Source organism: Podarcis melisellensis (genome assembly GCF_964234715.1).
Source record: "Podarcis melisellensis genome assembly, chromosome: 14".
NCBI lineage: Eukaryota > Metazoa > Chordata > Lepidosauria > Squamata > Lacertidae > Podarcis > Podarcis melisellensis.
The window spans coordinates 37,616,374-37,636,676 of NC_138546.1; the positions used below are offsets into that span (position 1 = coordinate 37,616,374).

General features: G+C 44.2%; 1 long non-coding RNA gene across 1 annotated transcript; it reads left to right on the forward strand.

The window, feature by feature from the left end:
- Positions 1-39: 39 nt before the first annotated feature.
- Positions 40-18,738, forward strand: LOC309356974. The gene is made up of 3 exons (XR_014162981.1): positions 40-263; positions 308-724; positions 18,611-18,738. It is a non-coding gene; the product is annotated as an uncharacterized lncRNA (long non-coding RNA).
- The last annotated feature ends 1,565 nt before the right edge of the window (positions 18,739-20,303 follow it).

A 20,303-nucleotide genomic window follows, 5' to 3' on the forward strand; every position in this document is an offset into this window, starting at 1 on the left:
TCTCAGCAGCCGCTCCCAGTCACCAGTCTAGCTGCCTCATTTTGGATTCGTCGTAGTTTCTGGGTCACCTTCAAAGGTAGTCCCACGTAGAGCGTGTTGCAGTAGTCCAAGTGGGAGACAACTAGAGCATTCACCACTCTGGCAAGACATCAATCCATGCTGCGGACTCATTCAGCTCCAGCCCCCGGCTCCTCATAAAGTCGGAATGTTGCGTACATGACATTAGGACGTCACATCAGGCCCCCCCACAGTGTTTTTGAGAAGTTGATTTCAAACTTTAATAAAAATCTTTTTAAAAAAAGAGAAGTTGGTGCCTCTGCTCCCAACAATTGGGATTCAGAGACATACTGCCTCTGACAACAGACACAGAACATAGCTGCTATGGCTGCTAGCCACTGATGCCCTTATTCTCCCGTGAATTTGTCTAGTCGTCTTTTAAATCCATCTCTGTTGGCAACCATCACGGCCTCTTCTGGGAGGGAATTCCACCGCCCACCTTTGCCCCGTGCGAAGAAGTCTTTTCCCTTGCCAGCCCTAAATCTCCCGACATTTGCAGAACAGTCATCGTGTTTTGTAGCAACAATGGCAGGATCCAACGGCATTTGCATTATAGCAACACCCAAACGATACTTGTGGGCATTTTCTTATGAAAGCCCGTGTGAGTTCAGACAAGTTGGGACACTTGGAAGTCGCCTGGGGCCAAGGCACAGGTTTGGCTCTCTGCGTGTTAAAAAGAAGAAGGAAAAAAGTTACATGGTTTTGGTATAGACACATGAAACAGGAAATTAATAAAGCGATAAAGTGCAGAAGCTTGCAGAGCAGTGTGCCAGAAAATAATTTTCACGTACCCTTGCTGGCTTGGCATACTGTGTTTTTTTCTAAAAGCAAGCCACCATCCCTTTTCTCATATTAGATTCCTAGGTAACTACCTCCAACAATATCTGGCTACATTCAGAAAGCATAGACTGGCGTCATTAGTATTTTTTCTTTTCTTTTTTAGATCCCCCTTTTCCCATCTCTGGAATTTCCTGATCTGCAGATAGATGGTTTTCCATTTCTGTAATCATGTTCCAGATGTTTGTGAATGAGCATGTCTGCCTTCCAATTGACTCCTCTTGAAGCATTTCGCCAAGAAGATCTGTAAAAGTTGGAGAAATATGAAAGCTGGGAGTAGGGGTGGTTGAAGCTGTCAGTTTCGGTTCTTCTCAGTTTCTTTTTCCAACCTTAAGTTCAATTCTCCACATTAGTTTGCGATTATCATTATTTTTAGAAAAATCCTCATGAAAATTCACCAGCATTTCAGTGCAAATTTCTGCTAATAAAGAGATACTTTTGTGTGCAATTTCCCATCATATGCAAATGCTTACAAAGCAATTTCCCCTAACAGAATACATTTTTGTATGTTATATTTTGGCTCACAAGTGCATTTTTAGTCCAGTACAGTACATGCATTTTTGTACACATTACTTGGCTAGACAACTGCAGTGCAGAATTCAGATAAGTGCAAATTTCAAAGAATGGCTGTGTTTTGGTTTTCGCGTTGTTAGGAAGGTTACAAATTACGTGGGTAGGATTGTATTTAAATCATGTTGCTTTCCGTGGGAGATATTTGACTGCATGCTAAAAATGTCTGGTTGTCATCAGCCTTCTCTCGGGTTAGATTATATGCAAATTGCTTTATAATAGTTGTTGCCTTCACAATATGCCTGTGAGGTGGGCACATCATTCTGCACAAGGTGGGCTTGAGTAATGAATCAAAGGCAGAGAGTCCAATACATTTTTCACTACTAACACAAACTACAGGTTCAACAGTGACTCCAGTTGGGAAAGGAATTTGTCATCATACCAAATATTCTTAAAATTGGTTTGGTAATACTGTATATGTCTTATGTGCTTTTCCTTGTAGACAGCTGTGGCGTAGACAATTCTTTATTCCTTGTGCTTTTCCTTGTCAACCATATATATATATATATATATATATATATATATATATATATATATATATATATTGCTTTCGTAGATTTTCACGGGTACAGGAATGCAGGTTTTGGTGTCCTCGGGTGTCTTCCCGTGTAAAAGTTGGGGTGTCTAGGCGACGTTTCGACGAGGTCTCACTCGTCATCTTCAGGCTGGTGCTTTCGGCTTCTTGTTACTGGAACAGTAAAAATTTGGTTTTACAAATTAAAATTTACATTCAAAATCATGAGTAATAAAAAAGTAAATAAACAAAGATTCACCCAGATCTCTGGGATCCCCCCCACCCTTCCGTGGGTTCCATCGCTAGTCCTTTTTCGCTGCATATATTTAGTCACTCCAATTTTTAAGTATCCCATATATCCCTAGTTCTTGTTACACTACAGGTGTTATTCAAATCCTACTAAAGAGTTAAACTGTTTACAATAGTCTCCATTGTAAACTATAATTTTCCCCCATTCTTTGTTAAAATTCTGGTTTTCCTGGTTTCCGATCTTCCCAGTCATTTTTGCCATCTCTACATAGTCCATCAGTTTGGTCTGCTATTCTTCTCTGGTGGGATCTTTGTCTTCCTTCCATCTCTGGGCTAAGAGCATCTGTGCAGCTGTCATTGTGTACATAAACAGTCTTTTGTACTCCTTTGGTATTTCTGCACCTAATAAAAAAGCTTCTGGTTTTTAAACAAAAGTTATTTTAAACATTTTTTTCAATTCATTATGTATCATTTCCCAGAATTTTTTTACAATCTTACACTTCCGCCACATATGGTAAAAGGTGCCTTCTTTTTCTTTACATTTCCAGCAAATATTTGAACTTGTCCTATACATTTTTGCTACATTTTTACTCGGAGTTAAGTGTCAACAACCCTTGTCAACAGTTGTGGTGTGGGAAAAGTCAGTTACATGTGGAAGTGCAGAAGAAGACATTCCTTATATTGAGTCAGGGGCGGAGGAAGGGGGGCAGTGGGGGCAAAAGGCCCGGGTGTCTGCACTGAGGGGGTGACATTTGCTGCACTGCCCACCCGCAACTCCCAAGCCTACCCTGAACCATCAGGGTAAGGAGGGGGATCTGCACTGCTTTGCCGATGGCATTCCCTTCTTCCTCCGTCGTTTTGACAGCTGGGGGAGGCTTGGGAGTCGTGGGCAGGCAGACTGCCGAATGTCCGTGCATATGCTCCACCACTTATCAAGTCAGACAGTTGGACCATCTAGTTCAGTACTGTCTGTTAGGATATTTCCATTCCACCTTAAAAAGGGAGCAGGCTGTTGTGTGTCACTAGCCTGCGTACTTCCTGCTCACAGGAAGTTTCCATTTTGTATATAGCTGTTGTCTCTGTCTGTTGCCTCGACACGAAGGCAGGCACTCATGTTTTTCCTTTGTTCTGACCAACGTTGAATAAAGCTGTAAAATATGCTCTCCTGGGTGAATTTTCCATTGCAGAAACTCTGCGAAAAGGGCGTGCATGAGACTTGGAATGTGTCTGAGGCTCGTGTCACTAATTGATTGATACTGTTCTAACGGGAGGTCGATGGACCGTCTGGAGACGACGTGGAGGCATGATGGCCTTTGTCCCCCTAGCAGTATCCCGACAACAGGTTATGGGCCCAGATTCACGGCTCTTCCAGGAGAGTCAGACTGCTGAAGATTGTGAGAGGTCTTTGTCTCCCTGGCAGTATCCCAACACTGTCTACACTGATAGGCAACAGCTCTTCTAGATTTCAGGCAGGTATCTCTCCTAACCCTACCTGGCAATGTGGGAGGTCAAAACTAGGACCTTCTACATGCCAAGCAGGTGCACTGCCAATCTCTCTATGGCACATGCTTACAAAACTGGTTGAAATAATCTTGCCCTCTTCTTTATAAAGCGACCCAAATGTAGAGATGTGTATACATAGCTCCATTGTTTAAACCATTAGAGAATAAGTTTGACTCAGGGAGATGTGTCTAGCCATCCACTGATCCTCCTCATTAATTTCTAATAACAATTGAGATACATATTTGTGCTTGCAGTAGGTAAACACTACAATGCTTACATTTTCATCAGGATCTCAAAGTGGTTAAAGTCCCATGCTACTGGCTGCAGAAAAATCAACGATAGATTAAATATATATTTGTGGAGTGAAGGTTCTGTGTGTTGTAACCGGAGTTTTTCCAAGAGACTATTCATTAAGGAGCAAGCTACATTGGATTTTTAAAGTATTGCCTGTTGTATGTGTTAATAAGTGCAAGGAGAACAGCAGGAGGTAGAGTTAATGGTTCACAAACTTTAGCTTGGCATCTGCGCTCGTAGCAGCTGCTGTAGCCCTAGTGTCATAGAAGCTTATACCTACTCTGAGCTCCCCTTTAAACATTTTTAAAAATTAAAAGATAGCTTTCTAGTCAGTGCTGGGCGGCTGGTCTGGGAGCCATCATTCTGAAGTCCTTCAATGCCCCTGATGCAGCACTGCCACCGCCAAATGTTTCTGGCTGGAACCAGGGCCAGATTTAGGTTTGATGAGGTCCTAAGCTCCTGAAGGCAATGGGGCTCTTTATATGTCCAGCTGTCCTTTGTCAACAACAAATTATTGCTGGTTTTTGTGTTGAATATATGCTATATGGTAATGTATGGTTTTTCTAGTAGTGATGTATGGAAGTGAGAGCTGGACCATAAAGAAGGCTGATCGCCGAAGAATTGATGCTTTTGAATTATGGTGCTGGAGGAGACTCTTGAGAGTCCCATGGACTGCAAGAAGATCAAAGCCATCCATCCTTAAGGAAATCAGCCCTGAGTGCTCACTGGAAGGACAGATCGTGAAGCTGAGGCTCCAATACTTTGGCCACCTCATGAGAAGAGAAGACTTCCTGGAAAAGACCCTGATGCTGGGAAAGATGGAGGGCATAGGGAGAAGGGGACGACAGAGGACAGGATGGTTGGACAGTGTTCTCGAAGCTACTAACATGAGTTTGACCCAACTGCAGGAGGCAGTGGAAGACAGGAGTGCCTGGCGTGCTCTGGTCTGGTCATGAAGAGTCGGACGCGACTAAACGACTAAACAACAACAACAAATAGAAAGCTATGGATTGCTTGAGTAAAGAGAGGGGAAAGGGGCACAAGTTACTTTATATACATTTTTTTAAAAAACAAGCAAACCAACCCAAAAAACCCCACATTGTATCAATCAAGTGACAGGACAGATTTTGATCTCTAGGATCTTCCTGCATTTAATTGCATGCATGCTGGCCCAGCATGTCAAGACTCGAGGTAGGTTATACACCACCTTTCCCTGTGTAATTTTCCCACAGAGAAGATCAGCTTGGAAACCACAAGTCGGCTTTAGCACGACTCCAAAAAGGAAAATAAACAAATCACAAGGGAGCATTTGGTAAGCAAGTGTGTGATTTGGAATGTTATTGCCTCACTTATTCTAAAGACTAGGAAGGTCACATGACAGTGATGGGCGGGGCCAGAGGTGAAAGTAGGCAGAGCAATGAATGCAAATATTACCTCTGTGCAGTAGGCTAATTTCTACACACACTCCCTTTCTATCCTCCATCCAAACAAGCAAGTGACATTATCAGAGTTCGAGAATGCGTTCCAGCCAGTGCTGGATTTACGTATGAGCTAAACAAGCTATAACTTTGGGCTCCACTCTCTTGGGGGCCCCCAAAAAAATTAAAGGAAAAAAACACCTGGATGTACATTTCCAAAATATAAGATAAAAAACAAATAAAATAAAACCTACATACAGCAACAGTGCTTTGTGTTGTGTAGGCTCCTGTGATGGAAATAATAGTTCTGCCTGCTAGCCTGCTCCCTAAAATATCACTGGTTTGCTCATTTCTATATATAGGGTGCCTACATTCAGCATGGACTGGTTGCAGGCCAACATGTGCAAATGGCTTTAGATACCAATAGGTTCATACATCAATCTTTCCCAACATCAGGGTCTTTTCCAGGGAGTCTTCTCTTATCATGAGGTGGCCAAAGTATTGGAACCTCAGCTTCAGGATCTGTTCTTCCGGTGAGCACTCAGGGCTGATTTCCTTAAGAATGGAGAGGTTTGATCTTCTTGCAGTCCATATATATATAAAACATGCCAGGCCTGAATCACATTACATACACCTTGTCCCAGCATAGTTTTGTATTGTATTATATATTGCATTCTGCCTTCTCTAGGGACAAACTCGCTGTCTACTCGCTTCATAAGCATTAAAAAAAATGAAGGGGGAAAAAAAGAAGTGAGATTCTACAATAATTACACACTTAGGACTTGAGGCAAGTTTGGAATGGTTCTACTGCATAATTGGTAATTTTAATGCTCTGATGTTTTGCGTCCCTTTGTAGTTCTGATCTGTGCTTCAGCTCCAGTGTCTTAATTTGAGCAGGACCTCGCTTTCCAAGCAAACCCTGACAGCATTTCATCGGAGACCCCTGGCGGGTGTTTAAGGCTAAAACTGTGCGTGATACGCAATATTGAGACTGTGCAGAAATTGGCAATGGTGGAGTGTACCTTTATTTGCTTTTCAGAAATCAATTGGAAGGACAAAGCTGAAATTTCCCCCCTTCTGTGGTTACCCATCCCCATTTTTTTTGAAACAGCCATTGATTCCCCTGATTTCTTCCCTTCACAATTACTATGTTCTGCCTCCCTTGTTGGAGGCAGTTCAGGGGTGTTGCATTCCTGACTGCTGCCCAGGGCAGCATAATTCAAAGTGTTGGAAACCTTGAAAGCCATAAATGGTCACAGCCCAGTATTCCTGAGGGAACGTCTCCACCCACATCGTTCAGTCTGGACACTGAGGTCCTGCTCCGAGGGCCTTCTGGCGGTTCCCTCCCTGTGAAAAGTGAGGTTACAGGGAACCAGGCAAAGGGCCTTCTCAGTGGTGGCGCCTGCCCTGTGGAATGTCCTCCCACCAGATGTCAAGGAAATAAACAACTATCTTACTTTTAAAAAACATCTGAAGGTTGCTCTGTTTAGGGAAGTTTTTAATGTTTGATGTTTTATCGTGTTTTTAATATTCTGTTGAGAGTTGCCCAGAGTGGCTGGGGAAACCCAGCCAGATGGGTGGGGTATAAATAATTAAAAAATAATAATTATTTATTATTATTATTATTATTATTATTACCACCCCCTACCTCACAGGGTTATTATTGGGAATTTAAGATGGGGTGTGTGTGCGTGAGAACCATGTGCGTGAGGACCATGGGCGGGGTATAAATAATCAAAATATTATTATTATTATTAGCCTTTGAATCCAAGTTGATGGGAGGCACCAATGAGGAGAGGGCTGTTGTGTTCTTGCCTCGGATGTAGATTTTCCATACACATCCGGCCACTTTGTGGACCGGCTGCCAGATTAGATGGGCTTTTTGGCTGATGGACTAGATGGGCTTTTAAGGCAGCTTGCAATTAACAATTGCATTGCGGTTGCATCTACCCCCCTGTAACACTTGGCATTGCTTTGGGGTAGCACACAAAAAACCCCACATCTTTGTTGGAAGCCGCCCAGATGGGCGGGGTACAAATAAAATTATTATTATTATTATTATTATTATTATTATTATTATTATTATTATTAGGTCATGGTGGCTGTTCTCATCTGCTTTCCTCCCAGCTGGGTGGTCTGTTGCCCAGCTGTGTGCTCTTTCCTCCCTTCTTCCCAAGAATGCAGATATTTTCACTGTCCAAAGGGCAGAGAGAGGGGAGAGCCAGGAACAGCCTGTGGATGGCCTCAGGTGAGCTGCTGAGCGATGGGCAGGGAGGTGTGTTGTTGGCGGAATGGTCTGATTGCCAGAACAGATTCGGCTCTTCCCAGCCTGCACCGTTAACGTGTGCAATCGTGCACATGTAAGGCAACTGCACTTTTTGTGATGCAATGAGAAAATACAGCAAAGTGGGGGGTGGGGGTGCCTTGGAATTTTCACTGGAGAGGTTTTCTTTAAAATAGACAGGTAGAGAAAGTGTGTGTGTGTGTGTGTGTGTGTGTGTGTGTGTAATTATGCAGTCATCCCAATTCTGTGCAAAGATTAACTCTGTCACCTGTATCAAAAATTTTGCAAATTAGCACATTTTGATGATTTCCTTGATTTGCCCATTTTTCCCGTTGCTTTTCATGGTGGGGACAAAGACATTAGGGCATTGGTCGCTAGAAATCTCATTCAGCAAATTCCTTAGCTTCTTGATATTTCAGCAGGCGCTGGCGACATGCTTTCCAAAGTGACTTTGCATCCATAAGGGCTAGAAACTTGTTTTTGGATGAAATCTGCAGTTTTCAGGAACCTGAATCCACTTCCACATTCTGCATTTGGTGCTCGTTCTTCATTGTCCCTGTGGAATTGTGCTGTGTGCAGAAAGCTCCTGGACTGTAACTAGACACCTCTATAGGCACCAGCATAATTTGTTGTTTAGTCGTTGAGACGTGTCCGACTCTTCGTGACCCCATGGACCAGAGCACGCCAGGCACTCCTGTCTTCCACTGCTTCCTGCAGTTTGGTCAAACTCATGCTGGTAGCTTCGAGAACACTGTCCAACCATCTCGTCCTCTGCCGTCCCCTTCTCCTTGTGCCCTCCACCTTTCCCAACATCAGGGTCTTTTCCAGGGAGTCTTCTCTTCTCATGAGGTGGCCAAAGTATTGGAGCCTCAGCTTCAGGATCTGTCCTTCCAGTGAGCACTCAGGGCTGATTTCCTTAAGAATGGATAGGTTTGTTTTTCTTGCAGTCCATGGGACTCTCAAGAGTCTCCTCCAGTACCATAATTCAAAAGCATCACTTCTTCGGCAATCAGCCTTCTTTATGGTCCAGCTCTCACTTCCATACATCACTACTGGGAAAACCATAGCTTTAACTATATGGACCTTTGTTGGCAAGGTGATGTCTCTGCTTCCGACCTGAGGGGCTCATTTTCCAGTGTCATAACTTTTATATGCCTGTTGTCTTTGTCCATGGAGTTTTCTTGGCAGGGATACTGGAGTGGCTTGCTGGTTCCTGCTCCAGGTGGATCACGTTTGGTCAAAACTCTCCACTATGACCTGTCCATCTTGGGTGCCCTGCACGGCATAGTTCATAGCTTCTCTGAGTTATTCAAGCCCCTTCGCCACGGCAAGGCAGTGATCCAGGAAGGCGACCAGCAGAATATCCAAATTAATATTATTCCTTTGCTGCTGAATCAAGTGCAGTGAGGAAGTCACATAGCAAGTGGAGCTGTGGAAGGGAACCAATGGCCTGCCTGAAGTTTTTGGACTCCCATCTACCTCAGCCAGCATGGACAACGGTGAGGAATGCAGCCTAGACACATCTGGAGGACCACAGACTCTGCCAAGACCTCTTGAAATACAGACCCCTTCAGAAGTCAACAAGTTGCCTCCGATTTTGCTCTGCTCGTTTCTAGTTGTTGCAGATCCTTGGCATTATCTTGCCTCTCGCTCATGGTAACCTTCAGCAGTGCAGAGCTGTGGTTAACACATTGTCCATCACCAAATGTTTACTCCCCAAGTGACAGCACACCCATCTGGATTGCATGCAGCGTTTGATCTGAAGCGCCAGACGCAGCTGACTTTGGACCAGCAGTTCAAAAGCAGGACATGAAATCTTAAATGCTCTTCTGATATCCCCAGCCTGCCTTCGGTAGCTCCTGCTTGAGAGAAACAAACCTTCTGTCTTCATAGCTGCATCTCTACATGGCCATTGTCATATGCATTGTGACAATAAACAGTAGGGTGTCAGGCGAGAACCTGGGAGGCCAAGGTTCAAATCCCCATTCAGCCATAATAATAATAATAATAATAATAATAACAATAATAATAATATTTATTTATACGCTGCCCTCCTCTGCAAGAGCCAGGCTCAGGGTGGCTAACACCAGTAAAATTACAATAAAAACATAATAGGGGGGAAACCCAATTTAAAATACAGTGGTACCTCGGGTTACATACGCTTCAGGTTACATATGCTTCAGGTTACAGACTCCGCTAACCCAGAAATAGTACCTCGGGTTAAGAACTTTGCTTCAGGATGAGAACAGAATTCGTGCTCCGGCGGCGCAGCGGCAGCTAAAGTGGTGCTTCAGGTTAAGAACAGTTTCAGGTTAAGAATGGACCTCCGGAACGAATTAAGTACTTAACCTGAGGTACCACTGTAAAAATGCAATTTAAAATGCAGCCTCATTTTATAAGTAGCCCATAGATCAAAACCATAAGGGGAGGGAAACATAAGGGTCAGACGGAGTCCAAACCAAAGGCCAGGCGGAACAGCTCTGTCTTGCAGGCCCTGCGAAAAGATGTCAAGTCCTGCAGGGCCCTGGTCTCTTGTAACAGAGCGTTCCACCAAGTCGGGGCCAGTACTGAAAAGGCCCTGGCCCTAGTTGAGACCAATCTTGTGACTTGGGACCTCCAAAGGTCATAAACTCACTGGATGGCCAGGGGTCACAGTCACTATCTCTCAGATGAACCTATCTCACAGGGTTGTTGTGAGGATAAAATGATGACACGGAGAGCCACACATGCCACCTTGAGCTCTGGAAAGGGTGGTACAGATATATAATAATATAGTAATACATTAACAGGTAAGCTCCTGTCCTTGTTTTCATCCCTGGCCTCAAGCTGCAGCTCGCATATGCCGCTTACAGAGTAACTCCCTGTTTCCTCAAAAAAAGAAAGAAAGAAAGAAAGAAAGAAAGAAAGAAAGAAAGAAAGAAAGAAAGAAAGAAAGAAAGAAAGAAATGAAATGAAAATAGAAATAACTGGGTGCAAGCTGACTTGCATGGTGCATAATTAATATAATAAGGCATGTTAAATGTAGTTAACAGGTTGGAAATGGGAGTAATGTTCTCCCAGAACATTAATTTACTGATTGCCAAGGAAATGGAGCTTCAATTGCAGAAAGTGCGTGTGTTCCTGAAGCCTTGAGATATGTGCTAGTCAACAGTCGTGTTTCCCAAGTTTTGGTACTTGAGGTAGACCTTGTAAGAGTTAGACTTCTGTGTGGAAATTGGAGACATGCTTGGCACTTGCTTTTGAAGTTGTGTACTTTTATTTTTATTTTATTTTTTTAATATAATTTTTTATTAGTTTTTTTAACGTATCATTTTCAACAGTAATTAAACATACTTTTACATCTTATTCAAATTTTTTGACTTCCATCAATCCTGTCTGAAAATTTCCCAATCTAATCTCTCAGTATGCATTTCTTATCTTCCCTATTACATTTCAAACTCATAACCAATATCTCTATCTTTTTCTACTTTGTAACACTTTGTATATTTCTCCTTACAAAACTTCTTGTAGTCCTACTATCATAATTTGTTGATTACAGTTGCTCTTCAAATAATTAATATACTTCTTCCAATCTTCTGTAAATTGCTGGTCCCGCAGGTTTCGAATCCTTCCTGCCATTTTTTCCAATGCTGCATAGTCCATTAATTTCGTCTGCCATTCTTCTTTCGTCTGAATTTCTTCTTGTTTCCATTTCTGGGCTAACAATACTCTTGCTGCAGTTGTTGCATATAAAAACAATTTAACATCTTGCCTATTAATGTCCTGACCTATAATACCAAGTAAAAATGCTTCTGGTTTTTTTAAGAATGTATATTTCAACATCTTTTTCATCTCATCATATATCATTTCCCAGAAGTTCTTTACTTTTTTACATTCCCACCACACATGATAAAAGGTTCCTTCTGTTGTGTACTTTTAAACTACATAAGAATAGGGATGAGGATAAATTATAAACAGGTCACATTTAAAGGCAAATCTACTTAATCACACTTTCTAAAAGACTTAGCAATGCAGTTCCAATATGAGAGAATTCCTCAATGCCAATACCCAATCTTGGGACAAGTACCCTTGGGTGAGAGAACCCCAGCTGAGATTTATATGCCCATTAAAGTGAGTTTCAAATGTCCCCCTTAAAAGTTCCCCCCCAAGTTTCCCCCTTCCCTCAGCATAGGAAAAAGACCACATATTTGATAAGTTCAAAAATGTTTTACTTACAAACTCTCCAAAGGTCAGATTCATGTGCTTCAGAAAGTTGCACAGGCAGTAAAACTTAGCTTAGTTACAAAGTAACAAAAGTTACTACCGTAAATTATTGTTATAGGAACTCAAAAATGGCTGATGAGAACCATGCAGTGAGCAACTATCTCAAACCTCTTCACATGCTGAGCTTCTCAGGTAGACTGAGGAGGAACGAATTGGCTTGATTACCTATTTCCTCCCAAGGCAAAGGGACATGGCATTAACCCCTTCATGCATTCATTAGACTTAAGGATTTTGATTATATGACGCTGGTTACCCCACGTTTGCAGAAAGTATGCATTTAAATGCAGTGTTTGTGAAAATAACATATAAAATGCACGATGTAAGGGATAATTGTCTGCAAAAATGTATGTGTGTATGAGAACAAATTGCATACAAAATGAATGGGTCTATTAGGAGATCTTTGCACTAAAATACTGGTGAATAGTGATGAGGACTTTTTAAATTAAAATAATGGAAACTGATGCAGAAATATTCAGAAGAGTAGTTTGGTAAGGATGCTGAGGGTTGTTGAGAGAGAGAGACAGCCCCATTCCCTTCACAGAGCTGCAATTCCCAGAATTCCCTGGGAAGAGAGATTGATGGTTAAACCTACTCTGGAAATTATAGTTCTGTGATGTGAATAGGGGTCTCCAACAACTCTCAGCACCCTTAAAAAATGACAGTTCCCAGGATTCTTTGGGGAAGCCATGACTGTTCAAAGTAGTATCTGTTGGAATTCTGCCTGGGTCAGAGGAATGTGCCACAGCGTAGGCACCGGCAGATATTCCTTGTGACCTCCCGGCTGTGCCACTCTGCTGATAAGCAGGCGAGGTCTCGGCGATTCTTCCCAGAAGTGTGAGAAGAACACACCGTTCTTCCTCTCTCCCCTTTGGTGTCCCCCAGGGAGGGGAAAGATGCAGACAGAAATCTATTTACATCTTTTATTTCTGTCTCTTACATCAGTACAGAGAAACATGTCTGCACTCAACAGCAGTAAGAATAATCTCCACCCATGTACTTCCAGTACGGGTCATATGACACACACACTGAGCTAACATCCGGTGCTCAGTACAGAATGGACTGCCCCTTTGTTCCCATGGCAACAGTCACAAACATCCTGTTTGGCTTTCCAGCCACAAGCAGCTGATTGAGCTGCTAGAGCCTTTGCTTGCTGCAGCTTTGGTGCTTTATGGTAACAGTATCATGCTGCTTTAAATATACAGTGGTACCTCGGGTTACAGATGCTTCAGGTTACAGACTCCGCTAACCCAGAAATAGTACCTCAGGTTAAGAACTTTGCTTCAGGATGAGAACAGAAATCATGCAGCAGCAGTGGGAGGCCCCATTAGCTAAAGTGGTACCTCAGGTTACGAACAGTTTCAGGTTAAGAACGGATCTCCGGAACGAATTAAGTTCTTAACCCGAGGTACCACTGTACAGTCATACCTCGGGTTGAATACGCTTTGAGTTGAGCGTGTTCGAGTTGTGCTCCTCGGCAACCCGGAAGTAACGGAGCGTGTTACTTCCGGGTTTCGCTGCTTGCGCATGCGCAGACACGCAAAATGACATCACGGCATGCGTAGAAGCGGCGAAAAGCGACGCACGCATGTGCAGACATGCCATCGCTAGTGGCGTTTACTTCTAGATGCTAACGCGGCTCCAGAACGGAGCCCGTTCGTATCTAGAGGTACCACTGTATAGTGCAACTAGGACTACGTTTGCTCATCCCTATGTAAGAGTATGAACCCTGATTCAGAACGCTACTCTTCTGATTTACTTTTGGAGGGGGAGGAGTAGAGAAGCCCTGAAGAACAGCTATTGCTGAGCACTAATATGCATGTAGCGCACGACATACACAGAGCTTGTATCATGTTTAGAGTTGACATTTTGCAGGTAACCATGCACTTTTCATAAACGCAAATGACTGTACTTATCTAAAGGAGAGGTCTTTAATTTTCTTTCTGGACTCTAGAGATTTGCACATAGGAGATCTATCACACACACACACACACACACACACAAATTAAAAAAGTGAGTTCTGTGTTGTTGTTTTCTACCTTGTGTATACCCTTCATTTTGGAAGGCCAGCGTTTCACTTCAGTTCAGATGCAGACAGCAATTAGGGAAAATGTCTTGCACACACACAAAGTATGTTAACCCCTTAACCGTGGCTGTCTGAGACAAAAGATGCAGGGATTACTAAATTTCAGAACTGGGGAAGGCCAAATATCTCCATTCTGCTTTCTCGTTTTTCCAATGTTAAGTTCAGTTCTCCAGATTTCCACCTCAGTTTGAGATTACCCCCTCCCCAAATATCCTTATGAATGTTTTTTCCCCCAACATCCTTTTTTTGTATTTGGTGATATTTAATAGCTGGTGTGCAGGGACGCCGGTGGCGCTGTGGGTTAAACCACAGAGCCTAGGACTTGCTAATCAGAAGGTCGGTGGTTTCGAATCCCCGCAACAGGGTGAGTTCCCGTTGCTCGGTCCCTGCTCCTGCCAACCTAGCAGTTCGAAAGCACATCAAAGTGCAAGTAGATAAATAGGTACCGCTCCGGGGGGGGGGAGGTGTTTCCGTGCGCTGCTCTGGTTCGCCAGAAGCGGCTTAGTCATGCTGGCCACATGACCCGGAAGCTGTACACCGGCTCCCTCGGCCAATAAAGCAAGATGAGTGCAACAACCCCAGAGTCAGTCACGACTGGACCTAATGGTCAGGGGTCCTTTTACCTTTACTTTAATAGCTGGTATGCAAGATTTTTTAACTGATTGCATTTGATAGTTGACATGCAGTGGCATTTGGTAGAGGCAACAACCCATTTGTGTGGGGGTTACGTTCCTGAGCCCCATGCATGTTGGTGGAGCATGCATAAGCTCACTCTGCCCTATTATGTCCCATTCTGCCCCCTATTCCGGCCACCTCCTGCACACTGTGATTAATGTGTGTGTGGTCTTGCATCAATCAGTCATTGCCTGTATAAGACTGTCATTGTATTTAATATGTTTTGTGAACAGCCCAGAGACCTCCAGGTATAGGGCAGTATATAAATTCAATAAATAAATTCAATAAAATAATTAATATGACACTGTATTTAACCATAGGCACGCAATAGTATTTTGCATTTAACAATTTCCAGAGAGATAGCCATGAGGACAGTTCATGCATCTAAACAAGTGGGCTCTAAACTGCGAAAGCTTATGTCAAAACAACTCTCTTAGCCTTTAAGATGCCACAAGCCTTTTTATTATTTTTACATTTGTCAGTATTTGATAGCTGGCTCTTTGCAGTGCAATCCAATGTATGTTTACTCAGGAGTTTGGTATCCGGTATTCTGCGGATATTTTGACCTCTGAAAATGCATAGTGCATACTTTATCTGTGAATATGGCGCTGCATATGATAGTCCTTTTAGACCTTACAGCAAAGTGGTACCAAACAATAATACACCATGTTTTTTTTAAAAATGAGAAAAGAAGAAGAAACAAATTGTCTTTTGGTTTTATGGGGGAAAGAGAATTATTTTTTATAAAAAAACAACAACAACTGGAAGGTCTCACTTAAGATCTGAGATTGAGACAAACCTTTCTTAAGGCAGAAGAATCCCTTAATTAGGACAAGGGTTAGGACTTTTATCACAGACATTGAGTGAGGCAAACTTGCCTTTGTAGCCTCTAGGGCCTAAATGGAACAGGTGTGCCTTTGCCACAGACGAAGCCATCTCTCTACAATGGATATCATTGTCTGCCTTCAATATTCCTCCCAAAACCTGGGTGTTTTTTTAACAGATGAGGATGCTTAACAAAAACTCTGCTCTCTCACTGAAGTGGATTCCAGGCGGCAGAATGGGAGGAGTTTATTTAAGACACACAGAAAGACATCAAACACGTGGGGGGGGCGCGTACTTTACATCTGCCTATATGTACTTGCCCACGGAGAGCATTTCTGTGTGTCTTATGACTTGTGTCTAAACAACCCATTTCAAATGGGAGTAACTGGCGAGCACTGAATAAATTTCATCTCAATAGGAACATAGTGCAGGGCATAAAAGATGTCCGCTTTTATTGGATTTTCAAAATGCAAGTGCAGAGCGAGAGAAAGGTTCGATAGAATTTCAAAAATAAATAAATAATACAACTGTCATTAAAATGAAGAACAGGAGATATGACGTGATCGTACAGGGTTGATTTATGAGGGCTAAGGAGCTTTGATTTTAAAATACAGTTGTACCTCAGGTTACAGACGCTTCAGGTTACAGATGCTTCAGGTTACAGACTCCGCTAACCCAGAAATAGTACCTCGGGTTAAGAACTTTACCTCAGGATGAGAACAGAAATCGTGCGGTGGCAGCGGGAGGCCCCATTAGCTAAAGCGGTACCTCAGGTTAAGAACAGTTTCAGGTTAAGAACGGACCTCCGGAATGAATTAAGTTCGTAACCAGAGGTACCACTGCATATCAGTTTCCTTGTGCTACTGTAACTATATATTTAAGCTGCAAAGGGGGTTCAGAAGGGGGGCTGTATATGTGCGCATATGCATAGGCCCATGCAGCTGGGAGACACTTTGTCTATAAAATGATTATTAAACAAAGCTGAAAACCTAAGTGAAACTCCCAAGCAATCCATAGCTGGCTCATACCTCTGGTCTTTTAGCTGACACTGACAGCTCCTGTATGGGAGGAAAGGATATCTTCTGTTGTACATGCTTCCACCAAGTACCAAGTGGTACAATGAAAATAAATGTTCATTGCAAGTATTTTTGTGGGGGGAGTTTTGCCCCTAATCAAGTGGATAAGGAGCATTCATGAAGTTGGCACTATGAAACTGTAAATATTCCCTGTGCTCTCTCTGTGCTTTCTCTCTCTCTGTGCTTTCTCTCTCTCTGTGCTTTCTCTCTCTCTCTCTCCCCACCCAAAAAGCTTGGAAGTGCTTTGATCAGACAGATCACACAAACCTCAGCTTGGGAGAACTAATTAGTGGCCAGATAGCTGGACCTGGTCTGTAGAAACTGAGTTGGTCCTTGGGTCAACTCCAATCCTTCTGCCAAGCCTACCTCACAAGGTGGCTGAGGGGATGAAAGAGGGGGGAACTATGGGATTTGCTTCCACAAGAGGCAGCGAGGGCAGCCAACTTGGATGGCTAAAGGAGGATTAGATGAATCCAGGAAGGATAAGGCTATGTTCTACCTACCTTGTCAAAGACAAATGTTGCATCTGGCTGCCTGAAGGGACAATGGAGTGTGCCTCCGGGGGTGAAGTCAAACCGCTGCATTAGCAGCACCAAAGTGACGTCTCTGGGGCGCAAGCCTGGGCAGTGAGCATGGAAGTCCTGGGCTTCCTAGATGACAAGACCCACCTCTCAGCCTCACTGATGTGGTCCAAAGGAAAGGAAAGCAATAATAATAATAATTAATAATAATTTATTATTTATACCCAGCCCATCTGGCTGAGTTTCCCCAGCCACTCTCGGCGGCTCCCAATCGAGTGTTAAAAACAATACAGCATTAAATATTAAAAATTTCCCTAAACAGGGCTGCCTTCAGATGTCTTTTAAAGATAAGATAGCTACTTATTTCCTTCACATCTGAAGGGAGGGCGTTCCACAGGGCGGGCGCCATTACCGAGAAGGCCCTCTGTCTGGTTCCCTGTAACCTCACTTCTCACAATGAGGAAACCGCCAGAAAGTCCTCGGCGCTGGATCTCAGTGTGCGGGCTGAACAATGGGGTGGAGACGCTCCTTCAGGTATACAGGTCCGAGGCTGTTTAGGGCTTTCAAGGTCAGCACCAACACTTTGAATTGTGCTCAGAAACGTACTTGAGAACCAATGCAGATCTCTCAGGACCGGTGTTATGTGGTCCCGGCGGCTACTCCCAGTCACCAGTCTAGCTGCTGGATTAATTGCAGTTTCCGGGTCACCTTCAAAGGTAGCCCTACGTAGAGCGCATTGCAGTAGTCCAAGCGGGAGATAACTAGAGCATCCACCACTCTAGCAAGACAGTCTGCGGGCAGGTAGGGTCTCAGCCTGTGTACCAGGTGGAGCTGATAGATAGCCGTCCTGGACACAGAATTAACCTGTGCCTCCATGGACAGCTGTGTATGTTTGGCATCAGCCTATCTTTGCTCTGGCCTCTTCATATCTCTTTGGGTTCTGGGAGACCAGAGAGGAGGGAAGCTGGTCTCTGCAGGAGGGTGAGACAGCCTGGCAACTCTTCTCTGCCTCTTGGTCATTGTCCTCTACTTCTGCTGCTGATTCTGGACCTAAGACTCTGGTGACTTGCCTCTTGTTACACTGCCCTCTTCATTTCTCTGTGTTTGTTGGGAGACCAGGGTGGGAGGGGAGCTGGTTGCTGCAGGAGTGGGAGACCTCTTGGCTGCCTTATCCCTGGCCCCCCTACTCTCCAGCCTCTCTTCTGCCTCTGAGTCTGAACTGCTCTCTGCCACAGACTCTCCCAGCTCACTACGTCCTGTTGCCTCTTCAACTTCCAACACCACCTCCTCCTAATCTTTCTCCCTCTTCTCACTCATCGTCATCCAACCACCAGTCCCCAGGCTCTGAGTCTTCTTCCCTTGGGTGTTCCCCAGCTGGTGCCCCCCACCATTGCTCTACATCCAGCCTGTCCATGACAACTAGAGGGCTTGACTCGGGCAGCTCCGTAGGTTCCTCAAGCACACCCACACTCCCTTTGTGATGGTTTCCAGTCCTTCTCCTCTTCCAGTAAGGCTCCCTTTAAGTCGACTCCTTCCCTAATCCCTCCAGATGTGCTCCTGCCAGCCTCCAGCTCCAGCCACACCATTTTTTAAGCCCCCAGAGTGACAGGTAACAATGTGCCATTCTGTGCAGACCCTGGATGTCTGGGTTAGGTCACTCGTCTCTCTCCCTCTCTCTCTCCTCTCTCTCTTTTAATGGTTTTCCAACCAGCCCCAACTTGCACGGTGGTGACACACATCTGCTGACTGGATGGATCGACGCATTAAGCTCCAGGCTGACTGGTGGGCCATGCTTGAAAGACTTCTGGCATGTGCTGGTGCCTGCATTTTTCACCCGTGACTGCCAGCATATGCTCGGCACAATCGAGACAGTGTTAGCATGCGGGTCTCGGGCAGCCTCCTACACATCTGGCACAAGCTGCCCGCCCTCCTTCCAGGTGAATCATCTCTCCCCCCCCCTTCTTTCTCCTTCTTGGAGGGTGGCTCGCAGCCTTGTGGCATCTGCCGAGTGGCAGGAAGTGTCTGGATTCATCAGAGAGCGATTTTTATCTCCGCGTGCTTTCCCAATTTCCTCGTGCTGCATTCCGAGTGACAGGATGGAACCTGCCAGAGGGGAAAGGGGAGATTCTGCAGTGATTAATATGCTATATAAGAGAATATCATGCAATATACAACGGTCCCCAAACTGCCCCCCTGCCACGATTGTTGTTGTTTAGTTGTTTAGTTGTGTCCGACTCTTTGTGACCCCATGGACCAGAGCACACCAGGCCCTCCTGTCTTCCACTGCCTCCTGCAATTTGGTCAAACTCATGCTGGTAGCTTCAAGAACACTGTCCAACCATCTCGTCCTCTATCGTCCCCTTCTCCTTGTGCCCTCCATCTTTCCCAACATCAGGGTCTTTTCCAGGGAGCCTTCTCTTCTCATGAGGTGGCCAAAGTATTGGAGCCTCAGTTTCACGATCTGTCCTTCCAGTGAGCACTCAGGACTGATTTCCTTCAGAATGGCTAGGTTTGATCTTCTTGCAGTCCATGGGACTCTCAAGAGTCTCCTCCAGCACCAGAATTCAAAAGCATCCATTCTTCGGTGATCAGCCTTCTTTATGGTCCAGCTCTCACTTCCATACATCACTACTGGGAAAACCATAGCTTTAACTATATGGACCTTTGTTGGCAAGGTGATGTCTCTGCTTTTTAAGATGCTGTCTAGGTTTGCCATTGCTTTTCTCCCAAGAAGCAGGCGTCTTTTAATTTTGTGACTGCTGTCACTGCCCCGATTAGTCCTCTTGAAAACCGTTGAGAGTCTTGGCAGACCACTTCATGATACCCCCATTGTAGCAACTGTACAGTGCTAGATACTGTCATTCTGTTTTCATTGCACATGGTAGTCTCAAATGTGGGATATAGTGCTTTCGGAACATTAGGCATTATTGTGTTTGTTTGTTTGTTTGTTTGTTTGTTTATTGCAGTCATATCCCATCCTTTTTCTCCAAGGAGCTCAAGGTGACATAGATAGTTCTCTCCCCCCCCCCTCATTTAATCCCCATAATAACCCAATGAGAGTGTTAGGCTAAGCTAACAGGCAGTGACTGGTTCAAGGTCTCCCAATGAGTTTCCTGGCTGAGTAGGTATTTTAA